This window comes from Triturus cristatus, chromosome 5_2 (genome assembly GCF_964204655.1).
Source record: "Triturus cristatus chromosome 5_2, aTriCri1.1, whole genome shotgun sequence".
NCBI lineage: Eukaryota > Metazoa > Chordata > Amphibia > Caudata > Salamandridae > Triturus > Triturus cristatus.
In genome coordinates this window covers 395,915,116-395,932,677 of record NC_140588.1, presented here as the reverse complement: position 1 = coordinate 395,932,677, position 17,562 = coordinate 395,915,116, and the positions used below count along the sequence as shown (strand labels likewise).

The following is a 17,562-nucleotide window of genomic DNA, read 5'->3' as shown; positions in this document are numbered from 1 at the left end:
GCAAATTTCGTATAGTCTTTTTAAAACCAGTTTTTAAGAAATATGGAGTTAGGACAGTTAAAGACACCATGAAATTGTTATTTAACCCTTCACCCGATGTCTGCTTTTTTACTGCTACATTTCGTCTCCAAGCCATTAAGGCAAGGCCTAGTATTATTTTTTAATTGTTATTCAACTGTATTTTAATTGCTTGTTTGACCATGTTGCATAAAGGATGTTTTTTAGGGTCTATCTTTTTTGTTTGTATTTAAAAGATGTTTTTTTAAAATGTAATGTATGTGCTTTTATGGACTTTGTGTTAAGCTCCGAATAAAGCCTTATGAACTGAACTGCCTAAGCTTTACAAGAATGTCCTGAGCTCAAAGCAGAGTTCCCAGGGTCATGTGGGCCCTGTCTGGAACATGGAACATCCTGGACGTGGATCTGCCATCCTATGCGGTGGTTCCTAGCTATCGACCCCGGGCAGCTACGGGATACCTGAACGGCACCCGCTACTGCAGCATGGCTATCCCTGGTCCCCGTGTCACCCTAACTCAATATCACTGAGCTTCTTTTGCTTGTTCCGGAAAGATCTCCTGGTTGGCCCTGGTGTGCAGAGTTGGTGGGCCGAGGCAGCGCCCAGTCCTCACGACATTTCCCTATGCCACCCAAAAAGTTACAGCCCACGAAGGTCTCCAGCTTCTTCTCCCCCACCCCCAACAGGGCAGTCAGTGATGAGACGGCGTGGCCCGACGAAAGTATGGCACTCACACAAGAGGACCTGATGGCCTCGCTTTGAGAATTCAAGCAACAACTCAGGGATGATAGCAAGGCAGATATGGGGGCCTCCTTTGATGCATTTAAGGCTGAGATGGGAGGCCGGCTGGTGGCCCTGCAATCTGATGTGAACTCAATCGGGGCCCGCGCTCTCGACCTTGAGACAAAACACCAGGAGATGGAGGAACGTGTGAGACCCCTGAAGGCCCAATCTGAGGACCTAAGTGCCCAGTTGAAAGCCACAGTGCTCCGCTGTGAAGACCCTGAAAACTGCTCCCGTCGGGAAAACATACGGGTGAGAGGCTTGGATGAAGGCTGCGAGGGCCCGGATCTGGAGGCCTTTATGGTAGGGCTGTTCTCATCAGTACTTGGAGAAGCTGAACCGGAGGTCCGACTAGAGAGAGTTCACAGAGTGGGGCCCGAACCCCAGGAGATGCCAGAAAGCCCAGGGATGTGCTGGCAAAATTGAGTTCTTTTAAAACCAAGGAGTTGGTACTCCAGAAGGCGCGAGCCCTCAACAAGATATCCTTCCAGAATGCCGAGTGTTCACTCTACCAGGATGTGGCACAAGCCACACTTGCTCACGCCAACAATTCCGACCCATCACCGCAGCCTTAAAGGACCATAAGGTGAAATACCACTGGACTTACCCCTTTGAAATAACCTTTACACTGGACAATAAGAAATATCACTGCACAGAACTAGAAGAGACAGCGGCTATCCTGGGTATCGAGGTGCCACTCATGATGCAGGTGGCGGAGTTGAGGGGAGTGGAGGCGATGGTGTGTCTGAAGAAGCAAGGGGGGGCCTTGGATTCAGCAGCGAAGAGCCGGCAAAAGCACTGCGGGTTGACAAAGTCCTAGTTTTTTCTTGTTGCTCTGTAATTTTAGCCCCGACTAAGACAACCATGATGTCCAGTGGATCACAGGCCCTGGGAGGGGGGGCACTGGGATCGTTCCAGTCTGGTCGTAGTCTCTCTGACTCGTGCGATGAGGCAGTAGGGGGTAAAGGCTTGAAGTTATCATGCCATCCACATCATACAAACCATTTGTAAGTTACTAACCTATTTGTGCCTACAGAGCTGTCTCTGGGCCTTGGTGGCGGAATTTGGTCAGCCCCAACTACTGCTTGAAATGAGGTTCTCCTCTTTGTTGTGGTGTCACGTACTTGTCACACTTTTTGTTATGTTGCTGGGGTGGGGAGGAGGGACGGGGGAGGAACGATGCGGGAAATGTTCAAAGGAGTGAGGTTGAGTGATCAAGCTACCCAGTTTTGATGATGGATGATGGGGGTTAACTGTTTGATATGGAACGTAAAGGGGCTTAACTCCCCTAACAAGCGGTAACGAATCTGGACATTCCTAAATGACCACCAGATTCAAATAGCGGCCCTGCAGGAGACACACCTCCTACGTAAAGAGAAACAACGTTTGAAAAACAGGGCCTATCCACAGATCTTCTGTTCTTTGGCACACATTGAACATAACGGGGTGGCGCTTCTCTTTCACACTTCAATCCCCTTTCTCCACCACAATACTAAAGCTGACAAAGAGGGGCGGTTCCTGATGGTTAGGGGTGAAATACAGGGTAGATTGTGCACTATTGCCACAATTTATGCTCCCAATGCAGGGCAACATGAGTTCCTCAGCTCTTTTTTTAGTAACACTGAAGGTGTTCGCAAGAGGCGACATCTTATTGCTTGGTGACTTCAATCTGATTTGGGACCCGGCCCAGAACACTACTCACGCCCATAGGGCGGCGGGGGAGGGGGTTAGCAAACCACTTAAAGCGACATTGCAGGGGATGGGACTGGTAGATGTTTGGAGGAATGCCTATCCCACGTCCCGGGAATATTCCTTCTTCTTGCATTCACATAGGACTTACTCAGTGGCCGAAGTGGGCGGGAACGGCAGGGCACGGCGTGCCCCTGCTTCTTTAATTCTAAAGATTCCGCTCCCCTACTTTTTTATTTTGAACATGCGTACCTGGACGTAAGAAATATCCAAGGCCTGCAGAGAAGGCTCGGCATTAGTGGGTGTTTGGGGACGGGCGGGGAGCAGGGAAGGAAAAGGTTTTCGTCTCTTGCTTCCTGCTCAGACAAGACAAGGAAGGTGTCTGCTTCTGCTCTGCCTCTGGCAGCTGCGCCCCCCTCTTTCCTACCCTTATTCCCTCTCTCTGTCTGTCTAACTCATCCTCACTTACCGTGACTCAAGAAATGGTTCTCACCCTCTCTTTCTTCCTGTTGTTCATTTGTTCCCCTGTGAAATGGATGCACAAAAGAAAACAACTTTTGCTGGAAATGCCGTTTTGACATTTTTATATTCCGAAGTGCAGCCTCGGAAATAAAAGGGTTCAAAATATGAAAAATCAATAAATAAATAAAGCAAGATGGAGTGTTCTTAAAGTGGCCAGATTGGTTTTATTCAAACCCCAAAAACAAGTTCGTTGAAAATATGTTTGTTCTCAAATTCACCGACATAGAGACAGGCCAGGCTCGGCGCACAGTAATCGTATCAAAAATGTCATCAACAGCAACTGGCATATCATTAACAATGAGGAGGAACACAAATTGGAGAGACCCATCTTTGCTTTCAAAAGAAATAGGAGCTTGAGAAATGAACTGGTCCATACGTATAGAGAGAATAGGGGCCAAGTACAAAGCACGCTGGACAGAGCCATTGCTTTGGGAAATGTAAAGTGTGGCACATGTAATGTCTGTTCACTATGTATTGAGTCAGATAGTTTGGAATACAATGGACACAAGGTATCCTCTAGATCCCTTAACAACTGTAGGAGTAAAAACATTGTATATTTCCTCAAATGTCCATGTGAGAGAGGTTACGTAGGAGAGACTGGCAGGGAGCTTAGAATCAGACTTCAAGAACACCGCTCCGCCATTAGAACTAAGAAAGTTAATGCCCCTTTAGTTACCCATTTCATTGAAATGGGCCACAATGAGTCAGACTTAAAATGGTTTATCTTGGAGAAGATATGGATGGGGCCTCGCGGAGGGAATATGGAACAAAAAAGGAAAATCAGAGAGCAATGGTACATCTCACTCTTGAATACAGTGAGAAATGGTCTTAACTCGAGGGAGGAATGGGATCGTCTGATCAGATAACAGTTCTATCCCTCAGGAGTTTCTCCAGATTATTCGGGTTTGTTACCTGCGCTTAGAATCTGTTCTGTATATGCCCCTCCAAGAGTTTTCTCCAAGAGTTTTCTGCAAAAAGGAACTCGCTGCGCACTGTTCTCTAATACATATCTGGAATATCTTTACTCTAGTATGTTTTATCCTGAATGCTGGCACTTCGAGTATGTTGTTGCCTGAATTTGGGTTTTCGGCATTATTCATGCTGTTGAGTTAGTTTGCGTCAGCAAACAATTGGTACTTTAAACTTCTGTTGCCCTTATTCGTGCGTACAGCATTAATTATGTAGGAAAGTAACTGTTGGCAGTAACGATATAAAATTTGTTTGCCTTTGCTAAAGTAGTGGGGTTTTTCTGATTCGGTTTTTAATTCCGTTTTTGTGACTTAGGTCTTAACATAACCTTGTCGCAATCTTGTGACAATCCTTTATTTATAGTGAGGGTGCAGACATAGGAACGATTGGATTATGTACCTCTTTTGCTCATTCAAAGATGGCCGCCTTGTTTGCCATTGGAAAACCTTAGTTTAGACTGCTTGCTGTAGGCTCATATCGACCTCGTTGTGATTTTTCACGAGGGTGTATCGCACTGGTGTCAGAATATACAGCCAGCAGTTCTTTTTTCATTCGGAACCTTCTGAAGAGGACGGGTGACGGACTTTTATTTTCGGTCAGTTCACCCCGTTTAAACTTTATTATACCAGTGGCTATCTTTTGGTAGTCCAAGATGGCCACGTTTTTGGGTTTATTCTCGCCGTCATGGTTTAGACGTTCCACAGCTGAGGCCGATTGAATGCCTTGCCCCCGAGGAGCAGGGGATATCAGGTGGATCTCTGTGTTGCTCATTTAGATACGCGCTTCCTTGGGGACCAGGTCAAGGTTTTAAGATTTCCACGTTCTACAACGGAGTGAGTCGAGTTTGATTGCGGCGAGGTTAGCTTTCCCGTTTAGCCTCTGGGAATCCGCTGACTAGCATCTGTTGTAGGTGCGGTTTCAGCGTTTTTTGAGTTTGCCGTAAATGGTAAAAAGAATCCCATTGTCTGTGGTACAGCCGCCAGTTGTGTTTTAATAGTATTTTTTGGGACTAAACATAAATAATATAGATATGCCATTAACAGGATAGAGGTAGTCATATATTTTGTATATTAATGCTGAGTTTATCGAGAACTATAGACATAGGTATGCAACAACAAGAGATTTAACCCATATAATCTCTTTGTCTTATTTTCTATCCTTCACAGAAATCTTTGGAATCTCGAGAATACTTGCACAATCGAGATCCAACTAATACATCTGTTAATGAAGTATGGATATTTAGGACGGATATGCTCTTAAAATAATAGAGTATTCCCTTATCTTAGAGACGTTTTATAGACGGGAATGTTCCCTGTTTTTAGTAAGTGGAACTTATATATAATGTCGTTTTGGGGCTGGCAGTTGGTCCATATGATATTTATGCTTGGACTTCTCTTACAGTTTATACGGGTCCCACTACCTGCATATCACGAGCGCATTTCAACACGGATACATAGGATGGCAGGTATATATAATAAGACAGATATGAGGGTAATAAATCCTCCTTTAGCAGGCTAAGAGACGAAGCTATAATCATATCCAATTCTATCTTCTCAGATTAAGAGGTGTGTACCCCTATGTTCCCTATGAATCTATCGTACTCCCGTAAAGAGATATAAGGGAAGGAATCCACGAGTACCTACCGCTCGGATGTACTGGCTAGAATAGAAGGTAATATCCCTCATCTAATAGAAACCTAGTTGTTCTATTTAAATAAGAAGAGCGCATGGATGATGTGTTGTGAATAGCTGTTTTAAAGATTGGCAGTACATGTATGGTTGTGGTTGATGAATCACCAGGAGAACTACACCTCTCTCTCCTCTAATGGACTCTGTTGCCCCTGTTAGACTTCTGGAACTGATATGGGGATTTTTATAAAATTGTTGACACCTATGTATGGCATGGATTGATGTAAATCACAATTGTATATTTTAGATAGGTATATAAAATGTATGTATTTTTGGTTTTTAATGTCAATTTTTATGATTTGTCTAGATTTTCTATACTGTGGGAGATCATAATTAACTGTCCTGAAGAAGGTGGTCTTCTATCTTTAGTTCTCCACCGAAACGCGTCGACGCAATCTGAAAAGGGAGACTATAGATCGGAATGACATCTGTTCTCCGGAAAATTCAAACATTAAGTATCCATTGTAATGAGAATAGTTGATCTAGATCATTTGTCTTCCTTTTGTATTTTGATTAGAAAACATCTTTCTTACTTGTGTTCTCCCAGTGTTTATAAATGGTTTTTAGGATGAAATTGGTTTAGTGCATATTTTTATTGTATGTTTTTTTACTGTACATTCTTTATTTGTTAACTGTCCAACAAATACAACATTGGGCGCGGATTTTACTGTCTTGTGATTACTATAAAAAAAAATTTTATCATGTCATTTTTTCTAATAAAATATAGAAATTTTTAATTACGAGTCCAGATTTGGTTAAGACAATGGTGTTTGTTCTGGTGATTGATTGTTTGGTTGTGAGTAAGAATCTGTGAGTTTACCTGGTGACGTGCCAAATAGGGGAATTCTTCTCTTGACTTTTGTCTATCGGTGCTCTACCCCTATTTGCGGCAGAGAGCCCCTCTCTTTTACGTTGTTATATCAAGACTGACTTAGCCATGATATCCTATGTAAGGTGGATATCATGGCTAAGCATGCTTTGCCCTATCATCAAGCTATCGGCAAACTTTGTGAGATTATCGCTGGATTTCCAGCGATAATCTCACATTTGGCAGTTAGAGCTTGGAATTTTATCGCTTTGAGGATAAGCGTTGCTTATAGCACGCTATCTCAGCGATAAAATTCCACGTTACCCGGCGATAATTATCCTAGCGCTAAGTGCGCTTAGCGATAATTATCGCCGGTCCTTGATGATATGCCCCGTGGTCTTTTTAAACCATACTGCTTACGTTTTGTAAGCATATAAGCAGTGGACATTGAATTGGGTCCTTTCTGGGCCCTGTAGCTTTCAGGCAAAAATACTCGTTGATTTCTGCATAAATGTAAAAGCGTTAAGTTCACCATGGTATTTCTGCTTACATTTCACATGCTTTATTTAATTTTTCATTCCCTATGAGTGTTTGCTTTTTCCAGGATGATGTTACTTTTTCCTTTAGGCAGCATATTGCTCTTACCTAGCGCGTAATTTGAATTGAGTCGCATCCAGTTGTTTATAACAGGTCAAATTGGATTGTAGTTGAAGGCAGTGTGAATTTCTCTCAGTGGGGCAGTATGGTGTTCAGTGAGGGAGCGGATGTAGCACTGGGGGCAAAGCTGCCAAATTTAGAACTAGGGAACCAGGTTCCTTCATGAACAATCCCCCAGACCACTCTCCTGAGGGAGCACATTCCCATGCAAGACCTTAGAAGGCCCTGCAAAACCGGAAAAGCCCTGGTGTCTTAGCACCAGCAGGTGGACCCTAGCAGTGGCAAGTGTGGGTTCACCTTGAAGGCTTGCCCACCACAATCCATACTGAAGTTCACCTCTAGTCTTGCGGGCAGGCCTACGAAGTAGCAGACCCTAGATCAACAGTGACTGCCACTGAGGTCACAGGACCCCTGAGAAGAGCTGTCTCTAGGGCGGTGCGACCGGTGTGACTGCAACAGGTGCTGACTTTGAGGAGGGGGCGTTGTAAATTATGGTTTTAAAAGCACTTGCGGCCTCCTTCCTGGCCTACAGCAATTTTCGGCAATAATAAAAATGTCATGATAACTCCGGTGATTAAACTTCTTCCTAGAGCGAGATCGGAGTTTTGTCTAGTGGAAGTTTTGACTCATGGAAAGATAGCGCAGAGGGTTAATGTGCCTGCTGCAAAGAAAATGTACCATGCCCATCACAAAGTGCACATATTTAAAATAGGTCAGTGGGTTACTGCTTTTGTCAGTAAGATCCTTTTTCTACTTGCAGTTTATAAGTTAAAATCCTAACAAAGAAGAGTGAGCTATTAACTTTTATCTAAGAACTGCATACAAACTGCAAGGTATAAACTAGAGCTTTATGTTTTTTTCCCTAAGCCTTTGATTATCCTAATGTTGCAAAAAGTGTTCATTTGGATAGAAATCAATAATGATTATTAAAGAGAACCCCCAATCATGGTATTAAGTTGTAAATTCTGAGTTTGTGTTTCTCCAGATCAATCACTATTAAACTATACAGCCTACTAATATGGTTGTCATGTGACTCCTACACCTTGTAGTCCTTTGTCTTATGTAACATTTCCTATACAGTGATTTATACTAACCCTGGGCGTAGTTCGCGAAGTAGCGCTACGCATAGCTACGCAAAGTGCACTTCGCACTACGCGAGCTACGCGTAGCACTTTGCGAACTGCGTAGTACCCTGTTCGCACTGTGCAAGATGCTATTTTCAATGATTGCACAGTGCGGACAAGGTTCTGGCACTGTGCAATCATTGAAAACAGCATCTTGCACAGTGCGAGCTGTAGTTTTCTGCCGTTCGAGTAGATTTTTACTTGAGCGGCAGCTTTTTCAACGCAGACTGGTAGTTTCTCATCGCGAGCGGTCGCGAGCATACGCGACCACTCGCAATGAGAAACCTGACCTCCCCGCGTTGAGGATCTTGCCGGGAGGTTTATTTTCCACGCTCGCGATCGCCAACTTGATGTTACTGCTCGCGAACGAGGAAAAAGTCTCACCAGGATGTCATTTTGCTTGCTCGCGGTCACCAACTTGACGTTGAGGACCGAAAGCAAGCAAAAAATGACCGGTGCACTACGCAACGCTACACTACAAGTGTTTGCACTGTGCTACATGCAATTCGCGTAGTGCGAAGTAGCGCCAACTTCGCAAACTATGCGAGCGTAGCGTAGTGCTTTGCCCAGGCTTAATTTACACACGTAAAATTGATTGTCTCTGTGTATATTGCTGACAGAGACTCCATAGCTCAGAAACAAATGCCTTGTGCTTCCACTTTTAAGCATATTTGGGACATTCTGTGATTAGAAACATATCCCACTTTGTGAATTTATTTTAACCCCTTGTGTGCCACGCCCTTTCAGAAATACAGTCCTGATGAGACCCAGTATCTAGAGCGGGTCGAAACGCCGTCGACAATAGATAAAGAGACAGCTTTGACTGAACTATTGTACATTGTATATAATCTGTCTTTAAAAAAAAAAAATTCAATAACCTTGTAAAGTCTTTTTTCACTTTGTCACATAATAAGAGGTTATGGTTCTTTCACTTGGGGTCACTTTTCACTGCTAATGTAAGATATAAATATTTTTTTTTTATATAAGATGTTATATCTGTGACATAAACATTGTATATTTAATAAACTGACCTCGGCTGAGGTTTGGTATATTTCGGAAGGAAATAGGTCTTGTGTGGGCTTACTGTGATTATTATTTGAGTTATACTGCAGTTTTATTAGGTTATATATCCTTTTGATATCCATGTGTGTGATTGATTCAAAAGCAACCATTGATGTTGCATATGACAGATCAACATTTACAAATGAGTTCCTTGTGAATATTGTTTTTTGTACTTACCCGGTTCACAGGGATATAAGGGTTGCTCTTGTGAATTAGAATAATAACCCATATTAATCGTTAAATAATCATGTGTATCCATTGGATGTATTACATAACATAATAAGCTGTAACTGGTCAGTGAAATGCCAAACAAATACTAAAAATTGGGATGTTTTGCCAATCCTGCCCACACCTCTAACTCAGTCCACTGATCCAATCCTCAGGTTATTCCCGCCCTCTGATTCTCTGCCCACAGTTCCCCTACTTTTTTTTCCCCACTTTGACCACTGGACTTACTCTAGGATCGACCACGCATTCATTAGTTAATCCCTCCTTCACACAATAGCGGGATCCCAGTTCCACCATATATGCTTGTCAGATCATGCGCCCCTAGAGCTAGTTCTTGATTGGCCCGCCCGCGCTCTAAGCTTGCTGTGTGGTATTTCCCTAACTTTCTCCGTAGGGGTCGACTTCTAAGAGATGAGTTAAGGAAGGAAATCACTGAGTTTTTTTACCTTAACGACCCGGCGGAAACCTCCCTGGCCAACAACTGGGACGCCTTCAAGGCTGTTATACGGGGGAAGTGCATCGAACTGGATGCCACCCTAAAAAAAAAACACAACGTAAGGGGGAGTATCTCCTCCTTGAGGGGGAGCTCCGAAAGGCTGAAGCTGCCTACAAATCTAACCCCTCGACCCAAACCCTCCGTAAGACTACACATGTGAAGGGGAAGCTCCAGGCTATTTACACTAACGGGGCTGGAAAAACCCTATTACGCTTTCAGGCGCGTAGCTATGAGGGTGGAAACAAGGTGGGTTCCCTACTGGCATGCCAGCTGCATGTAAGACAGTAAAAGGAATACATGAAGCACATTATCAATGGGCAAGGGATCTCTCACCAAAGCGAAATCGGGAAAGGCAAGGCCTTTTGGGACTTCTATCACTCCTTGTATACTGCAGACTCATTAGACGCGAAGGTTCAGGACCAATATCTCGAGGCTCTGGACCTACCCCAGGTCCCAGCCTCTGCTAATGAAGGCTCGAGTAGCTCCATCTCCACGGAAGAGGTCTAAAACGCGATCGACTCCCTCAAGCTCCAAAAAGCACCCGGCCCTGATGGCCTCAATGCCCACTTCTATCGTACCTTTGCGCTGGAACTGGTGCCTCGCCTGGTACAGCTTTTTAACGACATAGCTGACAGGCAGGAGGCGACCCCCTCTATGGGAGAGGCTCTGATCGCCGTTATCCCCAAATCAGGGAAAGATCCCACTAGGTGCGCCACTTATAGGCCTAGAGCACACCTGAACTTGGATGCCAAATTATACTCTAAAATATTGGCCTTATGCCTGGAAAATATCATGCCGGCTCTCGTGCAGCCATATCAGGCGGGTTTCATCAAAGGGAGGCAAACTCATGATAGCCTCCTGAGGGTGGTTAACATTATTGAGAAAGCACAGATAAAGGCCAGACGCGTAGAAGGCCTTTGACCGCGTTGACTGAGCCTTTCTGACCAGTACATTAAGACAGTTTGGCCTTAATGAGACCTTGATTGGCATGATACGGGCAAACTATTGCGCTCCGAGATCCAGGGTCCTAATAAACGGGGTTGTATCAGAACCCTTTAATCTTTCCTGGGGAACTAGGCAGGGATATCCGCTGTCCCCCCTATTGTTCACACTCAGCACTGAACCTCTGGCGGAGCATATTCGATCCAATCCAGATATAGGGGGGGTCCCGTTTTGGCACGGATGAACACTAGATCTCTGTCTTTGGGGATGATGTGCTACTCCCTGTCACAAAGCCGCAATCCTCTCTCCAAGAGATCCAGTTCGAGCTTGCCTCATATGAACAGGCATCGGGATTCAAGGTAAATCTCTCAAAATCTTTCTTTCTCAAACTTACCGTGCCTAGGGAGACCATGCGGCTTATTGAAAGAGCATCCCCTTTTCAGACCATGCACAAAGGCATCACATATCTGGGCTTTAAACTCATCCCCAAGCTACTACACCTCTACGGGGCTAATTAAACACCCCTGTTGCGCCAACTTAAGGCGGATCTGACTACATGGAGAACTACCTATCTTTCTTGGATAGGGCGAATCAATGCTATCAAAATGAACGTCCTCCCGCGCCTACTGTATCTCTTTCAGGGCCTCCCTATTCCAGTGGACCGGGCGCTTTTCTCTGAGCTGAAGACAATGATTACCAAGCTTATTTGGCAAGGGCAAAGAGCTTGACTCTATAATCGAGTGCAACTAGGTCGAGAGAGGAAGGGGGGTTGGCTTTACTGGATTTCCTGGGGTATGATAGAGCAGCTCAGCTTAGGGATTTTACGGAATGGTCCGTACGAGAATTGGATAAACTTTGGCTGCACGTGGACTGACAGATAGTGGGGAGGACAATCTAGGACCTCCTGTGGAAGCAGAAACACAATCGTCCATGCAATGCCTATATTAGCACCTCTACAGCTACCACCTTCAGGGTCTGGGATGAGTTAGCTAGATCCACCCCCATTACCACCTTCCCTTCCCTATACATGCCCATCCACAGTAACCCCGAGTTTCCTCCGCCGCTGCAGAAGGAGTCCTTCAAGGCCTGGCGTGAGGGAGGTTGTCTCATGCTCTCTCATCTGTTCAAACGGGGGAAACTGATGACCTTTGTAGAATATTCCAAAGCCTTTCATCTCCAGCCCTCAGAGGAGTATCACTACACGCAACTTAAACACTGGGGTCTCCAACCACAGATACGGCAGGCTGCCACTAGGGAGCTACACCCGAGCTAAAAATGTGCTCAGTCTGGAGCCTCTTCGAGGGGGACCATCTCTTTCCTTTACTCACTCATATGGCCTCTGGTTTCGCATCACACCCCTAGACACCTAAGGTTTTGGGACTCAATTATATCCACCCCTTTAGAGAGGAAACAATGGACCAACCTGCACAGAGAGATTCCCAAATTTACCTGTTCCTTGTTTTTAAGAGAAGCTCATTATAAAATGATGTACGATTGGTACCTGCTCCCACAGAAGCTGCATACTATCTTCCCTAACTCCTCCGATAGGTGCTGGAGGGGATGTGTATTACTGGGGGACTTCAAACATGTGTGGTGCGACTGTCCGCATATCAGGCCCTTCTGGAAGGAGGTACTGAAACTGATTCTGGGATACCCGATCCTGGACACACTAGAGCACACCCTCCTGGGGATTAGGGACCCCACCCTGAAGTGCCAAACACAGGGGGATCGCTCCGTAATGTGGCTGTGCCTCGGACCGCTAAGATGGCAGTGGTGGCTGCATGGAAGAAAATGGAGGCTCTCTTACCCAATGGCATGCCAGGTTATGGAACGCACTGGCGATGGAAAGAATGGCGGACATTGTGGAAGACTCAAGGAAGGGATTTGACTATGTGTGGGCTCCCCTGGTAGAATACCTTGTGGAGGAACTATCTCTGTTTGCATGTGGGTAACGCTTGTGAGCACTCCATCTCTTTCACATCTAAATAGTCTGTTGACTCCCTTGACCTGTAGGGAGGGTGCCGGGGGCATGGGTCCCCCCTCCTCTCCATAGTTCAACCTCCACCCGCAAGCACGTATGATTTTAATTTTACCGTGACACCATAGTTCATATTTTTGTGTTTATTGTGTGGGAGTTGTGAGGGGAGGGGGGGAAGGGAGGTACAACTGCTTGAGTCTGCGATGACCTTCTATGTGATATGGTTGAACTGTTTGATATGAGGGGTCCGTGGGAGGCCCGGGTGGTTCATATTGAGTTTTTCAAGGGCTTTTCGAGTCTTAGTACACAAAGTGTATATGATGCTTTAGCTCTCTGTAACTCACGGCATATACGATGCATTGGCGTCTACTTCTGTAGCATGGTTTTGTGGTGTTTTGTCTTACCTTTGAAACCCAAAAAAATATTTTTGACAAAAAAGATTAAATTAGGCTTTCAAACTTTTTCAGAAAATGTAGAAAAAGTAAATTAAATAAATAACTTTTAAATATGTTTACTAAATACTAAATAAAAATGCTAGTGAAGATGAGTATGTTTTGAGATCATTGTTTAACCCCTTCGCTGCTAGGCCTTTCCCCTCCTGTGCTAAGCCTTTTTTTGGCTATTTGGGGTAGTGCACGCTTAGGCCCCTGTAACTTTGTGACCACATAAGGTATCCACGCCAAATTTGCATCCTTTTCTTCCAACATCATGGGGATTCTAAGGGTACCCAGGGTTTGTATATTCCCCTGGAGCGGTCCCAGAAAGTAGCCAAAATACAGCTACATTTTGTTTTTTTGGGGAAAAATTGGAAAAAAGGGCTGCAAATGAAAGCGTCTGGGCTCTTCCCTACAAATGGTATCAATAAAGGGTTTGTGGGGCCAAAGTCACAATTTTTACAGCTTTTGGGAAATGACAGACTTTTACAGTTTTGGCATTTTTCTGGGACATAGACTATTTCTGCTATTTTTTGTGCTTTCAACCTCCTTCCAGTTAATGTTAGAAATGGGTATGAAAGCAATATGGATCCTGAAAAGCTATACATTTTAGAAAAGCAGATACAATTCTGAATTCAGCAAGGGGTCATTTGTGTAGACCCTTCAAGGTTTCTTTATAGAAACTAACAGTTAAATATAGGAAAAATTGAAAATTAGTTGAAAAAAACAGCCTTTTGTGTCAACGTTTTCACCTGTAACTTCTTCTAATTATGACAGCTCTTTGAAAGCAATATACCGTTACAGCCACTGGACCTTTCTGGTTGTGGGGATATATAGGACTTGTAGGTTCACCAAGAACCCGACGAACCCAGAGTCAAAAACTGAGCAGCAATTTGCAATGGCTTTTCATTATGTATCGGGTATATAGCAATTGTTGTGGGAAAATGTATATATGGAAAAATCGGTATGAAAGACACCTATGTATTTCTGAAATGGGAACAAATTATAGAGTTTAGAAACAGTAGATATTTGCACATTTTCGAAATTGGGAATACTCATACTACCTTGAGAATTATTGGTCATTTTTCAAAATGACTTCTTTTTTACAAAATGTCTTTCATTTGGAAGACAGAAATGCATCGAAAGTCAATAGGTAATAACAGTTGCTTTAAAAATCTGAATTACCTTAAGTCTCCCGATAAAAATGGTGCCTCAATTCTGTGGGTAGGCATAGTGCCCACGACAAGAAATGGCTCAAAACTCAACATGAGCACACCACATTTCACAATGAAAAATTTCCCTTTTTTTGCAAAGTGCCTAGCTGTAGTTTTTTAACCCTAGCTCTGCCGACACCAAGGGAAACCTAGCAAACCTATACATTTTTAAAAACTAGACACCCATGGGACTCCAGGATGGGGTGATTTGACTACCTCCCACCAGGTTCTGTTACCCAGAATCCCTTGCAAACCTAGAAAATTGTCAAAAACCGCATTTTGCCCACATTTCTGTGGTAGAAAGTTCTGGAATCTGCATGGATCCACAAATTTCCACCCACCCGCATTCCCAAAAGTCTTCCGAGAAAAATGAAACCTCACTTGTGTGGGTCGGCCTAGTGTCCGCGACAGGAAATGGCGCAAAACGCAACGTGGACACACCTCAGTTTCGCAGTGAAAAATGATCCTTTTTTGGCAAAGTGCCTAGCTGTAGTTTTTGAACCATAGCTCTGCCGGCACCTAGGGAAGCCTAGCAAACCTATACATTTTTTAAAACTAGACACCCAGGGAAATCTAGGATGGGGTGACTTGACTGCCTCCCACCAGTTTCTGTTACCGAGAATCCCTTGCAAACCTAAAAAATTGTCAAAAAAAACACATTTTCCCCACATTTCTGTGGTGGAAAGTTCGGGAATCTGCATGGATTCACAAATTTCCACCCACCCCGCGTTCCCCAAAGTCTTCCAATAAAAATGGCACCTCACTTGTGTGGGTCGGCCTAGTGCTCGCGACAGAAAACGGCGCAAAAGGCAACATGGACATACCTCAATTTCGCAGTGAAAAATGACCCTTGTTTGGCAAAGTGCCTAGGTGTAGTTTTTGAACCATAGCTCTGCCGGCACCTACAGAAACCTAGCAAACCTATACATTTTTAAAAACTAGACACCCAGGGGAATCTACGATGGGATGACTTGACTGCCTCCCACCAGGTTCTGTTACCCAGAATCCCTTGCAAACCTAAAAAATTGTCAAAAAAACCACATTTTCCCCACATTTCTGTGGTGGAAAGTTCTGGAATCTGCATGGATCCACAAATTTCCGCCCATTCCCCGTTCCCCAAAGTCTTCTGGGAAAAATGGTACCTCACTTGTGTGGGTCGGCCTAGTGCATGCGACAGGAAATGGCTCAAAAGGCAACGTGGACACACCTCAATTTTGCAGTGAAAAATGACCCTTTTTTGGCAAAGTGCCTAGCTGTAGTTTTGAACCATAGCTCTGCTGGCACCTAGGGAAACCTAGCACACCTAAACATTTTTGAAACATAGACACCCAGGGGAATCTAGGAAGGGGTGACTTGACTGCCTCCCACCAGGTTCTGTTACCCAGAATCCCTTGCAAACCTAAACAATTGTAAAAAAAAAATGCATTTTGCCCACATGTCTGTGGGGGAAAGTTCTGGAATCCGCATGGATCCACAAATTTCCACCCACCCGCATTCCCCAAAGTCTTCAGAGAAAAATGGTACCTCACTTGTGTGGGTCGGCCTAGTGCCGACGACAGGAAATGGCGCAAAACGCAACATGGACACACCTCAGTTTCGCAGTGAAAAATTATCCTTTTTTGGCACATTACCTAGCTGTAGTTTTTGAACCCTAGCTCTGCCGGTACCCAGGGAAGCCTAGCAAACCTATACATTTCTGAAAACTAGACACCCAGGGGATTCCAGGGAGGTATGGCTTGGGTGGATCTCCCAACGTTTCCTTACCCAAAATCCCCTGCAAACCTCAACTTTAGCTGCAAAATCCACTTTTTTCACACATTTTTGAGTGGGGAAAGTTGTGGCATCACTGGGCTGACACAAATTTCCTACCACCCAGTGTGCCCCCGGGTCTCCCAATAAAAACGGTGCCTCACTCGTGTGGGAGGCCCAAGTACCCGTGACAGGCAAGGGCCCAAAACGTATTGAGGCGACGTCAAAATTGCCTATCACCAAACAACCTGGTTTTGCAAGGAGGTCACCCGGGTCTTTGGCTCCCTGCTCGGCGGCCATCTAGGGAAACCTACCAAACCCACACATTTCTGAAAACTAGACACACGGGGAATTCCGGGGAGGTATGGCTTGCGTGGATTCCCCAAAGTTTCCTTACCTAGAATCCCCTGCAAACCTCAATTTTAGCTGAAAAAATCACTTTTTCACACATTTTTGTGTGGGAAAGTTGTGGCATTACCGGGCTGACACAAATTTCCTACCACCCAGCATTTCCCCGTGTCTCCCAATAAACGTGGTGCCTCACACGTGTGGGAGGCCCAACTACCCGCGACAGGCAAGGGCACAAAACGTAGGGAGGCAACATCAAAATTGCCTATCACAAAACAACCTAGTTTTGCAAGGGGGGTCACCTGGGTTTTTGGCCCCGTGCTCGGCGGCCATCTAGGGAAACCTACCAAACCCACACATTTCTGAAAACTAGACACCCGGGGGCTTTCATCGAGGTATGGCTTGCGTAGATCCCCTAACGTTTCCTTACCCAGAAACCCCTGCAAACCTCAATTTTAGCTGAAAAAATCACTTTTTTCACACATTTTTGTGTCGGAAAGTTGTGCATCACCGGGCTGACACAAATGTCCTACCACCCAGCGTTCCCCCGGGTCTCCCGATAAAAATGGTCCCTCACTCGTGTGGGAGGCCCAAGTAACCGCGACAGGCAAGGGCCCAAAATGTATTGAGGCGACATCAAAATTGCCTATCACCAAACAACCTGGTTTTGCAAGGGGGATCACCTGGGTTTTTGGCCCTGTGCTCGGCGGCCATCAAGGGAAATCTGCAAAACCCACACATTTCTGATAACTAGACACCAAGGGGATTCCAGGGAGGTATGGCTTGCGTGGATTCCCCAACGTTTCCTTACCCAGAATCCTCTGCAAACCTCAATTTTAGCTGAAAAAATCACTT

At 44.8% G+C, this 17,562-nt stretch overlaps 1 protein-coding gene across 1 annotated transcript in view; it reads right to left on the bottom strand.

Moving 5' to 3' along the window:
* The window catches only part of ABCA13 (ATP binding cassette subfamily A member 13), a 2,655,493-nt gene that overhangs the window by 402,951 nt on the left and 2,234,980 nt on the right, over nucleotides 1–17,562 (bottom strand). The gene's annotated exons all lie outside the window — the stretch shown is intronic.